The sequence below is a fragment of the Equus quagga genome, chromosome 14 (assembly GCF_021613505.1).
Source record: "Equus quagga isolate Etosha38 chromosome 14, UCLA_HA_Equagga_1.0, whole genome shotgun sequence".
Classification (NCBI taxonomy): domain Eukaryota; kingdom Metazoa; phylum Chordata; class Mammalia; order Perissodactyla; family Equidae; genus Equus; species Equus quagga.
This window is the reverse complement of record NC_060280.1, coordinates 222,191-238,370: the sequence shown is the minus strand read 5'-3', so window position 1 is coordinate 238,370 and position 16,180 is coordinate 222,191. Positions and strand designations below refer to the sequence as shown.

General features: G+C 36.4%; 1 protein-coding gene across 1 annotated transcript in view; it reads right to left on the bottom strand.

The window, feature by feature from the left end:
• CCDC73 (coiled-coil domain containing 73) overlaps positions 1-16,180 on the bottom strand; it is a 153,861-nt gene that overhangs the window by 61,874 nt on the left and 75,807 nt on the right. The window lies entirely within an intron of this gene.

Here is a 16,180-nt window from a genome sequence, read left to right as displayed (position 1 = left end):
GTTATAATTGTATGCTATAAAATATGGCATTTATCTTCTATGCACTATTTTTTCTAGTGACATTTTTCCAAAATGTTATTTACTGTAAGTTTCTTCCTTATAACACAAACACATTCATTCATTATTTAACACATATTTACAGAGCACCTACTATATGCCAGCCACGCTCCTAGGATCCTGGGATATAGCACAGAACAAAACAAAGTCCCTGCCCTAAGAAGCTGTCTGTTAAGTGGGGGTGGTGGTAGACAGACAACAAAACATAAGTAACAAGGACAGAAATTAGAAAGTGACACTCCGAAGAAAAATAAAGCAAGAGGGACAGCAAGAGCAGTCTAGGAGCGTTTGCACCTAATATTAGCTATTCATGAAGAAAATCTGATAAAACAAATAAGCACCAGGAAAAAAAGTTGATTTAAACAAATTGTCTCACAACCCAGAAATATACTTGGATACTTCAGATATTTTTCTATGCATTTACACTTTAAAAGAGAGATAGCAGGGAGTGGAATAATAATATATATATTAATTTGTAAACTATTTTTACTTCATATACAACAAACCCCTTTCTATGACATTAATTTACAATATAACTTTTTAATGGCTACATAGTATTCTACTGTTTAACTTTATACCATAGTTTACCAAATCACTCTCATTTTTGTAGATTTACTCATTTTTCAGTTTTATGAAACTACTCTGAAATAAACATGCTTGTACTAAGAACTCCATAGTTACTCATTTTAGCAGGATAAATTCCCAAAAAGTAGAAATCCTAAGATTTGTTCATTTTTATAGACTTTTAACAATTCTTACATAATCAGAGTGTCTGATCAAGTTAAACTCCAATCAGCCATGTATGAGTGCCCATTTTCTTAAACTCTCCTTATTTGTTAAATTTTAAGCAAAACTACAATAATTATTTCACATTTCCTGTGAAATAAATTTTTCAGCATACTGCCTTGAATAGTCTACTGATAATTTTATTTCATTTTGGTGGAATGGTTTATGTGTGATTCATTTCCTCAACAAATACTGAATGCTTACTATAAATAAAGCACTGATGTAGACATTGGGGGTACAATATTGGACCAAAAAACTCCTGCCCAGCCTCAATTCTGGGGAATGGGACAATTAATAAGCAATAAAGCTAAATTAAACTATGTGGTCTATTAGATATTGATAAGCAGTAAAGAAAAATAATAAATCAGGGAAGGGGATTACATAGGATGGCCAGGAAAGTCCTTTCTGAGAGGGCAACTTTTAAGTAAAGACTTGACAGAAGTGAGGAAGAGTACTCCTGCAAGTGCAAAGGCCCTAAGGTGGAAAAATGGTGTGTTCAGAGAACAGCAAGGATGCCAATGTGGTTGGAAGGGAGTAAGCAAGGGGAAGAAGTGCAAAAGATAAGTTCAGAAAAGAGTAGGAGAAGGGGGAGCGCAGAGGGCCAAATCATCATAGGTCTTGTAATGCAGAATGTAGATTAGGTTTTTACACTGAATGAGATAGGAAGCCACTGAAGAGTTCCAAGGACAAATGTGATATAGCCTGACTTTCTTTTTTATTTTATTTTCTAGAAAACAGCATTTGAGTAGGTTTTTTTTTTTTAAAGATTGGCACCTGAGCTAACATCTGTTGCCAATCTTTTTTTTTTTCCGTCTTTTCTTTCTCCCCCAAACTCCCCAGTACATAGTTGTATATTCCAGTTGTAGGTCCTTCTGGTTGTGCTTTGTGGGACACCACCTCAGCGTGCCCTGATGAGTGATGCCATGTTTGCACCCAGGATCCGAACCAGCGAAACCCTGGGCCCCCAAAGCAGAGCGCACGAACTTAACCTCAGCCATGGGGCCGGCCTCCTGATTTTCTTTTTTAAAGGATAGCTCTGACTGTTAATAGTAAAGGGAAACAGAAGTGGAAGCAAGAAAACCCCTTAATAAACTGCCACAATAATCTCGATGAAAGAGGATAATGAAAGAGGACTAGGGTGCTAATAATGGATGTAATGAGAAGTGGTCAGATTCTGAATCTATCTGAAGAGAAAGCTGGAAAAATCTGCAACAGAAAAAAGGGAGTTGTAATTAATGAGAAAAGAAAAGACAAAGAAGTTAGTTTTCAGGAGAAGGAGATTTTACGAACTTGTTTTTGAACATGTCAAGTTTGAGATGTCTTTTAGACATCCAATAGTCAATCCAGGCGGGATTCGGGGTTGGAGATACACATTTAGAAGTCCTCTGCACGGAGATCCCATTCTAAAGACATGTGACTGGATGAGATCAGAATATTTTTTAAGGCATACAGAAAAAAGAAAAGAATAGGGGTAGAGATCATCTAGAAAAATAAGAGGGAAAAAAAGACAAAACTCAGAAGACTTTCACTCTAATCCCACACTTAGTATTATCTGCTACTGTGATAGCTAATTTTACGTGTCAACTTGACTGGGCCAACGGGTGCCCAGATTAAACTATTTCCAGATGTGTCTGTGAGGGTGCTTCTGGATAAGATTAGCATTTGAAGCAGTGGACACAGTACCGCAGATTACCCTCCCTAATGTGGGTGGGCCTCATCCAATCTGTTGAGGGCCTGAATAGAAAACTTCTCAAGCAAATTCACCAAATCCTTTCAGGTCACTGTTCTTCAAACATTAACACCTCTGCATTTTTATTCTTTCTGAATCATGATTCACAGCTATATTTTATCAACACCTCTAGTGCACTGCCCAACTTAAAAAACTACCAGGTAGCAGCACTCTCATGACATACAAGTTGAATTCGAAAGCAATATAACTAGAGTGACATGCAATTTTTTTATGGATGCTATATATAATGATTTTTTAAAATTCTAAAATAACATAAAATTGGTTTATAAATCAGATATAGGCATCTAATACAGGAACAAAACTATACTGACACGGATTAACGTATTAACTACAGAAGGCAATTTCAAGGCTACCATACAAATGTTTTCCTATTATAGTTATTCCTTACATTATAGAAAATTTTATGTAAACTACATTTCTTTAGAGTAAACCTTATTTTACATTAATTGCATTTTTGTTACTGGGAAATAAAGTTCCTCAAAATACTATGTTGAAAACGTTTAACCCCTTCCCTTTCCTGAACAATTCAGTTCTAAGTCCATTAGGTGGGACAAGGCAGGCATCCTTGGGGAAGGGGTGAAGGGGTCCTGGCGGCAGCACTCCAAAACAGAGTATCAGGCCCAAACGTGGAAAAGAGGATGTCCTGCAATCTACTGCAGGAGTTAGAAGCTGAGTAGGGTGAGGGGGGCAACCCTGAAAAAGGGCAACCCAGCTCAAGGTGTCAGAGTCCAAGCAGGGAAAGGAGGGCATCTGTATTAGGAAAGAAGGTGTAGCAGAATGGTGAACTGGTTATATACATATATATATATATATGTATATATATATACATATATATATATACTGGTTATATTTATTTGATAAATAAATTTATCAAATAAATAAATAGGTTATCAAATAATATTTATTTATCAAATATTTATCAAATAAATAAATAGATTAAGGATAAAGAAAGTCACATTTCTCACCATAAGAGGAAAGAAATGTAGAAATACAGAAGGAAATGAACTAAAATTAAGCTTGTGGTTTTGGACTGAAACTGGAGGTAATTTAAATCCATGGTTTTGATATACACAGAGAAATAAACATAATTATAAATGTGTATATATATATTTCTGGGTATATAAATGCATACATATATTCCCTAGCTCCATCCACTGAAAGGGTCTGAGAGCAGTGACACCTTAATAGTAATGAGTGTAACAGTTCCCAGATCTTGTCTTCTACACACCATTTTCCACTAAAAGGTACCAGGGCAACACGGAGAAATGGTTTGTTCCAGGGCAAGCAAGGTCAGGTAAACTGCTAGGTGATCCCGGCATATTTTGTTTTTATCTGAAAACAGGAAAATGCTGAACGAATGATGAATAAAACTCAGTTGAACGTACTCCCACTGAACACACAAAGGATAAGTAGAGCATCAAAATAAATAATGATAGTCATAGATTTTAATCCATTGAACAAAAGAAGAAACTGGGAGTCTATACTGATATAAATAAATAAATGAATATACTAAAAGTTTGGTGAGAAACAGAAAATTTACATAATTTCAAAGCACCTCCCTAGAAAATAGGAGAAGAGAGTAACTTTCTAATGGAGAAATTTGTCAGATATTCCCCTAATCAAATGATCAAAGTGAACATCACCAATCCTGAGACAAACTCAAATCATAAACTATCTGATAGGAATCAATTATAGGAACAAGGCATTATTTCTATAATATTCATGCCAAAGATACATAAACTAACTCTAATCATGAGGAAACAGCATACAAACAGAAACCGAGGGACATTCTAAAAAATAACTGGTCTGTAATCTTCAAGAGTGTCAAAGTCATAAAAGTCATGAAAAAAACTGGGGATCTGTTCCAGACTGATAGTACAGAGATATGACAACTAAGAGCAACATACAATTGTAAGCTGAATCCTTCTGATATAAAAGAATTTACTAGGAAAAGTGGTGAAATCTGAATGGGGTATGAAGATTAGAGTGTAGTTATGTATCAGTGTTAACTTCCTGATTTTGATGGTTTTGTTATGGTTTTGTAGGACAATGTCCCTGATTCTAGCAAAGATACACTACAGTACTTGGGGTGATAGGGCACCAGACTGGCATGTTACTCTTAGCTCATTCAGGAAAAATAAGTTCTTTGTATTGTATTTCCAACATCTCTGTAAGTTTATGATTCTCCAAACTGCAAAATTATCCAAATGTCCAAGAATTCCTTATGGGCAAATGTATCCACTCAAAGCTCCTGGAATTTAGTTCCCTTTTCTCACCGTGGTTAGGTAAGGCCAATAAAAGTTAGGTTTTAAAAGTAGAAACAACACATTATGTATTAAATATGGTCTTCAGTTCTGTAAAAGGAATTAATACCTTAATTTATAAATTCAGTAAGTTTAAAATTTAGTGAAATAACATGACCTCATAGAGCTTTACAGCTGAAAATTTTAGAGGTCATCTATTCTATTACTCACAATCCAGTTTTACCACCTTCTATCTATGCTCTCTTATTTATGCCTCTTCTGGGAGGGTGAATGAAGACCTCTCCCAAATTTCCTTACTGCTAATATCCAGAGTAGAGAATGTAGATATGTTATTAATTCACAAAATGATCTTGTTTGGGAAATGCTGATGTATTTCAAGTTCCTCATTTTACCTTAAGGAAAATTGAGACTCTGGAAGACAAAATGTCTTACCATGTAATCATGCATTAAGTAATTTATAGGCAGAAACAATTTACTTAAAATCTACAGGACAATCAGCAAAGTCTCTTTGTTTATCTCCCTAGGCATACTGTTTACATAAACAAAGTTTAATTTGTCAGGTAACTTAAATATAGCCAGGCTGCCCTACTCTAAACCAATCCCTTTGAAATCCAGCAACAAGGCACCATGTTTAAATAGAAACGAAACATTCAAAGAATCGATTAAAGCAAAAATAATTCAGTTTTTGGTGTGTGGTGGTTTTGTTTCTGTTTGTTTTGGAACTCAATAAGTAGAGTCCCTTGGCTAGGTACTGTTTAAAAAAAAGCACTGTCTGATTTCTTATTCCTGGTACCTAGCACATAGTAAGTATGACCTTACTATGTACTCCTAAGTAAAGGAGGGAAGAAGGTTGCTACATGATAGTTAAGATGCTGTCAACTTCTTGTGCCTAGTGAACTTATATCAGATCCATAACTTAACAGGAACTTCAAGTTTCTTTAACTTGAGGGGAAAACATCACAAGCAACTTCACTGCTCTACACTGTTCATGTATCATGTTCAGCACACCATGAGGTAAACTCTACATCACTTGTACTATGTCACAGGTTGAGCAAGACAAAACAAATCCTTACAGCTCTTGCACAGAGGGTCTACTGTATGAAGGAATTTCTTTTGCTTTGAAAATACTCACTGCATTATCCAGATAATTAAACATGCATGAATGATACCAAATGAAATAATTTAAGAAGGAATGCTAAAAAAAAGCACTTATAACAAAACTGACATATTTCTTTACTGACAACATTTTAGTAGGAAAAAAAGTAATACTTTTCCAAGATTTATCAAGAAATAAGAAATTAGGCAAAACAAGATATAAGTTATGCCTAGTTCAAGACACTGTAAGAAAAACAATTAGAGTATTTTAGGCAAAACAAGAGCTAAGTTATGCCTAGTTCCAGACACTGTAAGAAAAACAATTAAGAGTCTTTTACAATAGCTACAATGGCAATTTCTGTTCATTTAACTGAACAATTTTCTTAATTTCTCTAAATCATACGAAAAAAGTATACCTAAGAGGGGTCATTTTAAACTGGATGTCTGAGGTATGATACGAATCAGCAAACTATATAGCTATATAAACTCTGAATAGATTTGAACCTCTATTTCTTGTTCCATCAACTTCAAAAATACTTCTGGATATCAGCATCAACTTAATCTTACCACACCATTACTTTTTCATCAGCGAGGTCAGTAACATTTAAATTTTGTTCTGTAACCATAATTAAGTCTTCCACGCTTTGTCTATAGGATAATTCTAAAAAAATGGAAGCCAATGGTATTTACGTTATTACAATCAACATAGATATTGTTTAATGCAGAGCCCAATGGGGTGCCAACAATACATTTCCTTCTCCATAGGATCAATGTACTACCTGAAGGATGATTTTATTAGTGTCAAGACTTAAATATCTTATCTTAAATCTCTCTTTTTTATTTTTTTTTTGAGGAAGATTAGCCCTGAGCTAACATCTGCCACCAATCCTCCTCGTTTTGCTGAGGAAGACTGGCCCTGAGCTAACATCCATGCCCATCTTCCTCTACTTTATATGTGGGATGCCTACCACAGCATGGCTTGCCAAGTAGTGCCATGTCCGCACCAGGGATATGAACCGGTGAACCCTGGGCCACCGAAGCATAACATGCGCACTTAACCACTGCGCCACTGGGCCAGCCCTCTTCTTTTTATACTCCGTCAATTGCTCAAAACCATCCCCAATTTTAATGCCTTAGTTATACAGTCATCTATTTTCCCTAGAATTTCGAATCACTTCCTACTTTTTTTGTTGAAACAAGATACAAGGATTCTTTACTATATTACTAATTTCTTCCAGCCTTTTATTCACCCTGAGGCATGGAATCCATTCTATTCTTTTTATTGGAAACATTCTTCTTGGAACTCATTGACATTTGTTGTACTTAATTTTTATTTACTTTGTCACATCAAAGTACAAAATAAATCCAAAATAAAAATTGCCTAATAGCGCAAGTAAAAAGAATCTAAATAGTGTTAAGACAATTGGATAACAATCTGGAAAAATATACACTTAGTTTCATATCCCATACTGTGTTACAAAGATAAAGTTCAAATAATCAAAGATCTAATGTAAAATTTGAGTACACAGAAGTAATAAAAGAAAACAAGGGCAAATCCCTTTATAACTTTGATTGGTGAATGCCTTTCTAACCATGACAAACCCCAAAAGCCATAAAAGAAAAATAAATAATCCATAGCAAAAAAATTAAACAAAAAGCCAAAACAAACAGAATCAAATGACAAACTGAAAAAACTATTTGAAGCTGAGAACACAAAGAGGGCTTATTTCTGAGATATAAAAAAAATTCATGGGCGTGATCAGAAAGATGGCATAGTAGGAGGTCCCAGCCCTTCTTCACATATACACACACACACACACACACACACACACGATTTAACAACTACAACTACCTAGGAATGAAAATAGCTCTAGAAGAGCTCTGGAGTACAATTAAGAAGCCACAGCAACCTAGTAGAGCACAAAAAACCAGGATGACCAAATAAAAAAGTGTAGGAAGCATTTTACCTGTGTCATCCTATCCTCTAGGCTCACATAGCTCAACAACAAAAAGGATGCCCTCAGCCACAACTCGTCCCCAAATGAGAGATAAGGAAACCAGGAAGATACCAGCAACCCTTGTCACCAACTACCTCAGCAGCCCTCACAACTACGGTGAACACCAGCAGCCATAACTGCCGAGGACCCTCACAGTCTTTGCTCATGCCTATGTTAATGCCAGCAGACAGAGCTGCCTGGAGCCCATGCCACTGTGCCCCTCCTTGAAGCCAGAGGTGCCACTGCTCCCCCAATTGAACCAGAGCAGCTAGACCCAGCACCACACCTGGTGCCACCACACACTACCCCCCAGTGGCATCCTCTTGCACCCATCAGTGGGTGAAGAGGGCACTGTTCCTCCAAATGTGCAAACACCAACGCAAGTCTACAAGGAACAAGAAAAAACAAGGAAACATGACACCACCAAGGGAACATTATAATTTCCAATAACTGACCCCCCAAAAATGGACATCTATGAACTACCTGACAAAGAATTCAAAATAATTGTTTTACAGAAGCTCAGCAAACTACAAGAGAACAAAGATAAAAAACTCAATGAAATCAGGAAAACAATATATGAATAAAATGAGAAGCTCAATAAAGAGACATCATAAAAAAACCAAAAAGAATTCTAGAGCGTTTAAAATAAGCAATTTTAAAAATGCAATAGAGAGCTTGAACAGCACATTCAATCAAATAGAACAAAGAAACAGTACACTCGAAGACATCATTTGAAATTATCCAGTTAGAGAAGAAAAAAGAACAAAGAGCATGAAGAAAGCCTACAAGATTTATATAACACCATCAAAAGGATCAATATAAGCATTATGGAGTACCAGAGGAGTCAAAACAAAGGGGCAGAAAGCTTACTTAAAGAAAAAAGTGGCTGAAAACTTCACAAATCTTGGTAGGGAAATGGACATCCAGATTCACAAGGCTCAAAGGACCCTAAACAGGACAAAAGGACAAAGAGAGAATTTTGACAATAGTAAGAGAAAAGCACCTTGTCACATAAGGGAACATCCCCTCCCATAAATTATTTGCAGGTTTCTCAGCAGAAACCTTGCAGGCCAGGAGAGAGTGGGATGATACATTCAAAATTCTGAAAGAAAAAAGTGCAAACCAAGAATACTATGCTCAGCAAAACTATCATTTAAAAAATGAAGAAGAGGGGCTGGCCCAGTGGCACAGTGGTTAAGTTCACACATTCTGCTTCGGTGGCCCAGGGTTTGCCGGTTCGGATCCTGGATGCGGACCTATGCCACTGCTTGTCAAGCCATGCTGTGGCAGGCATTCCACATATGAAAAGTAGAGGAAGATGGGCATGGATGTTAGCTCAGGGCCAGTCTTCCTCAGCAAAAAGAGGAGGATTGGCAGTAGTTAGCTCAGGGCTAATCTTCCTCAAAAAAAAAAAAAAGGCACAGAGTGACTAAATGGATAAAAAAACAAGATTCATTGATATACTGTCTGTGAGAGACTGACTTTAGATTTAAGGATATACATAGGCTGAAAGTAAAGGGATGAAAAGATATAAAAATAATAACCAAAAGAAAGCAGAGGTGGTTATACTTATACCAGACAAAATAGACTTTAAATCAAAACTGTCTCTAGAGACAAAGAAGTTTGTTATGTAATGCTAAAGAGTCAATTCAACAGGAAGATATAACAAACATAAATACATATGCACCCAATTTCAGAACACCTAAATGTATAAAGCAAATATCAACAGATCTGAAGGAAGAAATTGACAAAAATACAATAACAGTAGGAAACTTCAATACTGCACTTTCAATAATGGACAGAACATCCAGAAAGAAAATCAAAAAAGAAACAGCTGACTTGAACATCACTATAGATCTAAGATCACTACAGATCTAAGATCAGACATATACAGAATTTTCCAACCAAGAACAAAATATGCATTCTTCTCAAGCACACATGGAACATTCTCCAGGATGGATCATATGTTAGATCACAAAAAATGTCTTAACAAATTTAAGATAGAAATCATTCCAAGTATCTTTTCGGACCACAGTGGAGAGAAACTAGAAATTAATAAAAAGTAAGAAAGGAGGAAAATTCACAAATATGTGGAAACTAAACAACAACACACTCTTGAACAATCATTGTAAAAAAAAAAAAAGGGGACTATAAAAAGTATCTCAAGACAAATGAAAATCATAACACAATGGACCAAAACTAATGGGATGCACCAAAAGCAATACTAACAGGGAATTTTACAGTGATAAACACCTAAGTAGAAAAAAGAAATATCCCAAATAACCTAACTTTACATAACAAAGGACTAGAAAAAACGGAACAAACTAAGCCCCAAATCAGCAGAAGCAAGGAAATAATAAGAAGAAGAACAGAAATAAATCAAATTGTGAATAGAAAAACAATAAGAAAACACCAACAAAACACAGTTGGTTTCTTGGGAAGATAAACAAAATTGACAAACTCTTAGCTAGACTAAGAAAAAGAGAGAATATTCAAATAAATAAAATCAGAAATTAAAAGGAGACATTACAATGGATGTCTCAGGAATAAAAAGAATCATAAGAGACTATTATGAACAATTATACACCAACAAATTCAGAAATAAAAAGGATCATAAGAGACCATTATGAACAATTATACACCAACAAATTGGATAACCTAGAGGAAATGGATAAATTCTTAGAAACAGTAAACCTATCAAAACTGAAGAAAGATGAAATAGCCTGAACATGCCAATAACAAATAAGGAGATTGAATCAGTAATTAAAAACTGCCCAACAAAGAAAAGCCCAGGACCAGACGGCTTCATGGATGAATTCTGCCAAACATTCAAAGAAGGATTAATATCAATCCTTCTTAAATTCTTCGAAAATACAGACGAAGAGGGAACACATAAACTCATTTTATGAGGCCAGCAGCACTCTGACACAAAAGCCAGACAAAGACACCAAAAGAAAAGAAAACTACAGGCCAATATCCCTGATGAAGATGAATGTAAAAGTCCTCAATAAAATTCTAGCAAACCAAATTCAACAGCACACTAAAAGAATCATAGACCATGACCAAGTGGAATTTATCCCTGGGCTGCAAGGATGGTCCAACAATCCTTGGTCCAAGAATGGTGCAAATCAATCAGTGTGACACACCACATTAACAGAATGAAAGAAAAAAACCACATGGCCATCTCAATAGATGCAGAAAAAGCATTTGACAAAATCCAACATCTAGTCATGATAAGAAATCTCAACAAAACAGGTATACAAGGAACTTATCTCAACACATACAGGCCATATATAAAAAGTCCACAGTGGATATGATAATCAATCCAGTGTGAGCCAAGGGTGCCCATTCTCACAGTACTAGAACTCCCAGCCAGAGCAATTAGACAAAAAAAAGAAATAAAAGACATCCAAATCAGAAAGGAAGAAGTAAAATTATCTTTGTTTGAAGCTGACAATCAGATATGTAGAAAACCCTAAGGATTCAACAAAAAAACTGTTAGAACTAATACATGTATTCAGTAAAGTTGCAGGATACAAAATCAATGTACAAAAATTAGCCACATTTCTATACACAAACAACAAACTATCCAAAAACAAATTAAGAGAACAATCCCAGTGTGGTAACATCTTCATCATGGTGGAGTGAGCTGTTCCTTAAGTCTCTCCCCACTAAGATACTACCAGAAGGACATTCAATAACCAACAGAGGATACCCACTCAGCACAACAGAACGTCTACACCACCTACGCAGCCATACGTCTGAAGGTGCAGGTACTGGATCCCCACAAAGCAGTGGAAAGAGGTGAGTAGATCTCCTCCTCCAAAGTGGTAGAAATCTAGGTTGCAGGTTGACATGCAGCAGCTGGTGTGCAACTGTGGGAGGAGGTGAGGAGAAGGCAGGCCTCCGTGTGAACACTTTTGCTTTTGGATCTGTATGCTAGGCCAGAGGAATGCTCCACACTGAGGCAGCTTGGTCACCATGTGGGCAGACCCACCAAGCCCAGCAGCCCAGGCACTGGTGAGTGCAAAGCCAGCTCGTGTGTGCATGAACAAGGGTGCTCCTCCACTCCCCTTCCCTGCACATGGCACACCAACTTCGCTGGTCAGCCAGGGTAGTGGACCCATGCCAGAATGCCTGCACCTGTGTGTGTGATCCGCCAGGCAGTGGCAGCCAGTGGGCTGACACAGACAGATCCTATCAGCACAGCTTCCAGCAGACAGGCACAACTTCCAGTAGATGTGGCAGGTTCAAAAAACACACCTCCTGCCCCCGCCAAGGGTGGCAGGTGGAATTTGCAACCAGATATTACCACTATGCAGCAGCAAAGGTATACTTTGTCAAACACCATGAAGAAATACATTAACACTCCAGATCAGGTGCAAAATGACAAGGTTCCAGAAACCAATCCTGAAGTCACAGAAATTTACAATCCAAGTGACAGAGAATTCAAAATAGTTATCATAAAGAAACTCAACAAGTTATAAGAAAACTCAAAAGGCAGTTCAATGAATTCAGGAATAAAATTAAGGAGTACAAGGAATTCTTCACGAAAGAGACTGAAACTCAAAAAAAAAAAAAACAGAAATGCTGGAGATGAACACAATGAATGAGCTAAAAAACAATATAGAAACCTTAAAAAACAGAGCTACATTATGGAAGATAGAATTAGTAATTTAGAGAACAGAAATATAGGAAGGCTTCAGGTGGAGGAGAGAGAATTAAGACTTGAAAAAAATGAAGATATGCTCCAAGAAGTATCAGACTCAATTAGAAAATGAAACATAAGGATTACAGGCATTCCAGAGGGAAAAGGGAGAGAGAAAGGAGCAGAGAGTTTGTTCAAAGAAATAATAGCTGAGAACTTCTCAAACCTGGGGAAGGAACTGGTGTTACATGTAAATGAAACTAACAGAACTCCTAATTACATTAATGCAAAAAGACCCTCTCCAGGTATATATTAGTAAAACTGGCAAAAGTCAATGACAAAGAAAAAATATCAAGGGCAGCAAAGCAAAAGAGATTAATCTACAAAGGAACCCCTATCAGGCTTTCAGCAGACTTCTCAGCAGAAACTTTACAGGCTAGGAGACAGCAGAATGATATATTCAAAACACTAAAAGACAAAAACTTTCAGCTAAGCATATTTTATCCAGCGAAACTATCCTTCAGATACAATGGAGAAATAAAAATTTTCCCAGATAAACAAAAGCTGAGGGAATTCATTGCTACTAGACTCCCCCTACAGGAAATCATCAAGAATAGCCTCACCCCTGAAACAAAAAGGAAAAGGTTTACAAAGCCTTGAGCAAGGAGATAAATAGATAAAATCAGAAAATTGCAGCTCTCTATCAGAACAGGTTAGCAAACACTTAATTATAACAGTAAAGATAAGGGAGAGGAAAGCATAAAAAATAATTATAAACACTTCATTTTAATCATAAACTTATAATACAAAATGAAGTAAGTTGTGACAACAATAATTTAGACAGGGAAGAGGAAAGGGATGGAACATGCTTAGGCTAATGGAAATAAGAGGCTATCAGAAAACAGACTATCTCATCTACGAGATCTTTTATACAAACCTCATGGTAACCACTAGACAAAAAATCAGAACAGAGATACAAATCATAACTAAAGAGAAAACTGAGAAAACCATTACAGAAAATCACCAAACTGAAATGGCAGTTGGAAATACATGGGAAGAGAAACAAGAGAAATACAGAACAACCAGAAAACAAGAGATAAAATGACAGTATTAAGCTCTCATATATTAATAATCATCTAAATGTAAATGGATTGACTTCGCCAACGAAAAGAAAGAGTGGCTGGATGGATTAAAAAACAAGACCCAACAACATGCTACCTGCAGGAAACACATCTCAGCTCTAAAGACAAAACACAGGCTCACAGTGAAGGGATGAAAATACTCGAAGCAAACAGCAAACAAAAGAAAGCAGGTGTTGCCATACTTACATCAGACAATGTAGACTTCAAGATAAAAATGACAATGAGAGACAAAGAGGAACACCGTACAATGATAAAATGGACATTCCACCAAGAGGACATAATACTTATAAATATATATGCACCTAACATAGGAGCACCAAAGCACATAAAGCAACTATTAACAGACCTAAAGGCAGAAATTGACAGCAACACAATAATAACAGGGGAACTCAACACCCCGCTTACATCAATGGATAGATCATCCAGACAGAAAGTCAACAAGGAAATAGTGGAATTAAATGAAAAACTAGACCAGATTGACTTAATAGATATAGAAATAGAACATTCCATCAAAAAACAGCAAAATACACATTCTTCTCAAGTCCACATGGAACATTCTCAAAGACAGACCATATGTTCGGAAACAAGGTAAGCCTCAATAAATTTAAGAAAATTAAAATCATACCAAGCATCTCTTCTGACCATAATGCTATGAAACTAGAAATCAACTACAAAAAGCAGCTGAGAGAGTCACAAATATGTGGACACTAAACAACATGCCACTGACAACCAATGGATTAAGGAAGAAAGCAAAGGAGAAATTAAAAATATCTGGAGAAAATAAAAATGAAAATACATCATACTAACTCTTATGGGATGCAATAAAAGTAGTTTTAACAGGGAAACAGAGCAATACAGGCTTAGCTCAACAAACAAGAAAAATCTCAAATAATCTTAAACTACACCTAAAAGAACTAGAAAAAGAACAAACAAATCCCAAAGTCAGAAGAAGGAGGGAAATAATAAAAATTAGAGCAGAAATCAATGAAATTGAAACCAAAAAACAACAGAAAGGATCAATGAACTGAGAGCTGGTTCTTTGAGAAGATAAACAAAATTGACAAACCCTTGGGCAGACTCACTATGGAAAAAAGAAAAAGGCTCAAATAAATAAAATTATAAATGAAAGAGACGAAATTACAACAGATATCACAGAAACACAAAGGATTATAAGAGAATACTATGAAAAACTGTATGCCAGGGGCTGGCCCCGAGGCCGGGTGGTTGGGTTCGTGCGCTCCGCTGCAGGCGGCCCAGTGTTTCGTTGGTTCGAGTGCTGGGCGCAGACATGGCGCTGCTCATGGAACCATGCTGGGGCAGCGTCCCACGTGCCACAACTGGAGGGACCCACAACGAAGAATATGCAGCTATGTACTGGGGGGCTTTGGGGAGAAAAAGGAAAAAAAAAAAATCTTTTTTAAAAAAAAACAAAAAACTGTATGCCAACAAACTGGATAGCCTAGAAAAAAGGAATAAATTCTTAGATTCATATAACCCCCTAAAACTGAATCAAGAAAAAATAGAGAATTTGAATAGACCGATCACAAATAAAAAGATTGAAACAGTAATCAAAAACCTTACAAAAAACAAAACCCAGGACCAAATGGCTTCTCTGGAGAATTCTACCAAACATTCACAGAAGATTTAATACCTATCCTTCTCAAACTATTCCAAAAAACTGAAGAAGACAGAATGCTTCCTAACTCATTCTATGAGGCCAACATCACTCTGATCCCAAAACCAGACAAGGACAACACAAAGAAGGAAAATTAATGGCCAATATCACTGATGAACATGGCTGAAAAAATCCTCAACAAAATATTGGCAAACCAAACACAGCAATACATTAAAAGGATCATATACTATAATCAAGTGGGATTTATACCAGGGATGCAGGCATGGTTCAACCTCCACAAATCAATCAATGTGATACACCACATTAACAAAATGAGGAATAAAAACCACATGATCATCACAATAGATGGAGAGAAAGCATTTGACAAGATCCAACATCCATTCATGATAAATAAATGGATCTCAATAAAATGGGTATAAAGGGAAAGTACTTCAAGAAAATAAAGGCCATATACAACAAACCCACAGCCAACATCATACTCAACAGGGAAAAACTGAAAGTCATCCCTCTGAGAACAGGAACAAGGCAAGGGGGCCCACTCTCACCACTCTTATTCAATATAGTACTGGAAGTTTTGGCCAGAGCAATTAGGCAAGAAAAAGAAATAAAAGGTATGCAAATTGGAAAGGAAGAAGTGAAACTCTCGCTGTTTGCAGACAACATGATTCTATATTTAGAGAAAACTCTAAGGAATCCATCAGAAAACTATTAGAAATAACCAAGAAATACAGCAAAGTTTCAGGACACAAAATCAACTTACAAAAATCAGTTGCATTTCTATACTCTAATAACAAACTAGCAGAAA